Genomic DNA, 3,877 nt, shown 5'->3' with positions numbered 1-3,877 from the left:
CATTGCAATTGTGACTTCAATTTATAGCTAAATGGGGGCATTGTTTGGCTGACCTAAACTCAATGGCCATTTGAAAATGAGAGCCTGAATGTCAGTAGAATTTCAGGGAGCTTTGCAAAGTCTTGTCTTCATACCTAAATGTGTTTCCTGTTTTGCTTTCTGAAGCCCCAAGCCATCCTATTCCCTAAATGCCACCTACAGTGGTGCTCGGATTCCTAATTAAATACGTGAAAACAAATAGCCCATGAGCTAGGAAACAAGAAACTTTAAACCAATGCCAGGCATAGTAGTGTGTGCCTTTAACTCAGCACTCTGGAGCAGATGTAAATGGATTTCTATGAGTTTGAGGCCAGCCTGGTCTACATAGCATGTTTCAGGCCAGCCAAGACTACATAATGAGACCGTCTCAAAAAAAAAAAAATTGTAATCAGAAATCAGTTTTGCCTTAACCTTATAACCATTGACTCCTATGAGAATTTGCAGAGTTTTGAATTTGTGTAGCTATGATTAATGATCTTTTAAGTGTTTCAATTTACCTAGATTCTGGAGGCACTTTCCAGACACTGACCCTGTACATTGAGCATTGTATCTACCCTGAATGCACAGACCCAGCTCCTACTGGTGACACCTAGGTCTTGAGGGAAGCTCTTATGGTTGTCATTTGAAGGATGTCATTTAAAAGACTAACCACAAATATATACCTCCCCAAGCCACCATGTCTAATGGGGATAAACTTGCACAAAAGACCAGAGCAAGGGGCACTCTGTAAAATGGTGAGGCATGAATCTGAACATGGAATCAACCACTGGGTAGAAACTGTTGCACTTGAGAGAGAGAGTTCAAAATACATGGAAGGTACCATGTGTCAGGGCTGATTTTGCCTTAGAAGCCTTATGTTCCAGTAAGCTAATAATCCATCAAGTTCACCTCATTTCAAACCACATAAAAATGCAAATCAAAGGGTCCAAATCTTAGAATTTTCCTGGTGATACAATTGCCCCCTTGAGAAGCATAGTGCAATGACTAGAAGCCATTTCGTCTCCTCCAATGCGTCCTCCAGAGTTGTACATCTCAAGCACAGCTCTGGTAGTCCAAGAAACAGCATAGCATACCCGCTGCCCCACTAACATCCCAAACTAAAAACAAACATTGAAACACAAGAAGCCAAGAAGGCAGAGAAACATCTTCCCCTCTGTACACTAAGTGGGATGTGGGCATCTGCCTGAGCCCCTAGGGAGCAGCCCTGGGTCACCTACTGAGAGCAGCAAAGCCTCTCCAAGTTCAAGTTCAAGGCTGCCCATGCTATGGCTGCCAGTCATCCCAGGGGTCAAGGCACCAGAACTGCTGATTTTTCCAAAAGCCTTCTCAAAGCAGCAGCAACCGCAGCAGTTTTCCTGCAAAGCAAACAAAATACCAGTCTTGTTAATTCAGCAGGACTTTAAAATTGTAATTAGCTGGTTGTGCCCCTTAGGAAAACCACAGAGGACTTTTCATAATGTATGTGTGTATGTGTGTGAGACAGAAAGAGAACTTTTGACAGATTCCACTGCACACCAGGGCTGGGTTTTTTAAGTCCCTGTGAGTATTTTAACATTATTTGCAATGCTGAAGGACAAGGCCTTCTTTGTTTCATCTGAAGCACAGCCACTCCTGTGCTCTTGTCATCAGTCCATGGTCAACTCCATTTCAGCATCAAAGTGCGCATTTGGGCTAGGCAGGGAATTTGGTCACCTATCATATGGGGTGGGGGAGGGAGTTCCACTGACCCTCCCACAGATGCCAGAAGCCACAGAAGCCAAATTCCATATATAAAATGGACCCCCAAAATTGTGTAAAGCCTACATACATATCCTTACATGTTTAAAATCATCTTTAGGTGGCTACGAGTGCTAGCAATATAATACTTCATGAATAATTATACCCCATTGATTATGGAACAGTGATAAGGAAAGAGTGGGTACACTCAGCATAGACGCAGTTTTTCTCTGCAAATATTTTCTATCTACACTTGAATGGATGCAAAGATACAGGCCACAGAAAAGAAGGTGCTGACTGTATGCCCACCTCTGATAGAGGCTTGTACACTGTTGCTGCCTGGCCTCACCGCTGAGCAACATCTCAACGTTTACCCTCATAGATGAGAAAAGACACAAGGACGGGTGTGAAAGCTACCAGGCTTGATTTAAAGGTATTTTATTGGTGCATCAAGAAACTTCTAATGGATGGAAGGGGACTTATGTGTCTCAATTTACATTATAAATTGTGCCTTATTCATAGGACTTACATCTCTTTCTTTTCCATAAGAATAATTTGTATCCACCAGGTTTTTAAATAAATATTTAATTTAAATACTAGTTTCACATATAACATCTTTCCAGAAACCTCGTTCATCTTTTCCAGTGGATTTGCTTAGTGGTGATACCTACCTCCACACATACATAGACACACACACACACACACACACACACACACACACACACACCATTTCTGTTTCTTTTTTTATGGTGCAGAGAATTGAAATTAGGGCTTTGCACATTCTAGGTAAGCACCATGCCAAAGAGCCATAGCCTCAGCTCTCTTTTATAGTTTTACATTTTGAGACAGGCTTTAATAAGACGGCTGGCCTGACCTTGAACTCATTCTACAGACTAAGCTGGTCTGGAGTTTGCCCTCTGAGTTAATACTTTAAATTTAATTTTTATTTTAAAAATAGGGGTTCCATAATGGACTCTAGGCTCATCAAGCATGAGGCTGGGTTCTACTCCTAGAGCTGAGAATAAAGAGAAAGCAATTGAATAATGAAGCACATAGATTGTGTAGGTTGGTAGATCTGAAACCATTCTGCTTGGCCTGCAAGGAGACTCACAGGCTGAGAGAGAGTAAAGGAACCCAGGGAAGGGAGGCAGCCAGCCCACAAGACCATCAGGAGGCAAACCTGCCTGGTCTCAGTAATTCGAGCAGAGTGTACCCAGCTGTACGGTGTGATCAGCTCAGTGCTTCCGCTGCTGTCTCCGCATGGGCTGCACTGTCTTCCATCACACTGGGTTCAAAGTGACAGCTTTGGCATGGAAGGATTTTACCTCCTCCCACCACCATTTCCTCTTCATTCTTTCCCCACAGACCCTGGCGACAGGCCCGCCTTGGAATGCAACCTCCTGTCACCCAGTACATTCATTCCCACCAGGCCTCAAAAGCAACTCCAGGACTTTCTGTGGGAAGGTGGTTTGTGGTAAACCCAGGGGGTTTGTGGTGGCTGGGGACAAAGCTGCTTCTAAAAGAAAGGCTGGGGAGAGCAGAGATGGGGACTAGAACTGCCTGGTTGCTCTGGGGCCCTGACTGTTCACAGCTCCCAGTATAGGCCATGGCTGAAGGCTGTCACTTAGGTAGGCTAGGGGTTCCTATGGACCTTAAAGCAATACCTTCTTCTGCTTTCTCTCACTTTATTGCCTTACAGTTTTTGACAAACAAAAATGTCCTGTACACACAAATTCTAAACCTTAACTGGTCATAGATTCTTATATAAATGAAAGACACTTAAATAACCCTGACACAGAAGGCTATGTAACAAGCCTGGTTTGAGCCTTTGACTATGATGTACTGATTTAGTCCTTGCCCATCGTATTCTCCAAAAGATTCAAGGCCACTTAAAAGAATGTATCCTGGCCAACAGATAGGCAGAAACCCTGAGGCCAGAAAAATACAGATCAGAATGAAAGATTAAAACAAGTTAGAGCTGGAGTTACTGTTCAGTGTTAGAACACTTGCTTAGCATACATATGGCTCTGGATTTGTCCCAGGCACCACGAGATGAGAGAGATAGAGATAGAGATAGAGATAGAGATAGAGATAGAGATAGAGATAGAGATAGAGATAGAGA

General features: G+C 43.2%; 1 protein-coding gene across 1 annotated transcript in view; it reads right to left on the bottom strand.

Moving 5' to 3' along the window:
- Window positions 1–1,306: 1,306 nt before the first annotated feature.
- Mylk4 (myosin light chain kinase family member 4) overlaps window positions 1,307–3,877 on the bottom strand; it is a 78,499-nt gene continuing 75,928 nt past the window's right edge. Inside the window, exon 12 of the mRNA XM_028775707.1 lies at window positions 1,307–1,394. The gene's annotated coding sequence lies outside the window, so the exon portion shown is untranslated. The remainder of the gene's footprint in view (window positions 1,395–3,877) is intronic.

This window comes from Grammomys surdaster, unplaced genomic scaffold (genome assembly GCF_004785775.1).
Source record: "Grammomys surdaster isolate TR1022 unplaced genomic scaffold, NIH_TR_1.0 258, whole genome shotgun sequence".
NCBI lineage: Eukaryota > Metazoa > Chordata > Mammalia > Rodentia > Muridae > Grammomys > Grammomys surdaster.
The sequence above is the reverse complement of the archived record's forward strand: the minus strand, read 5'-3'. Positions and strand labels throughout refer to the sequence as shown.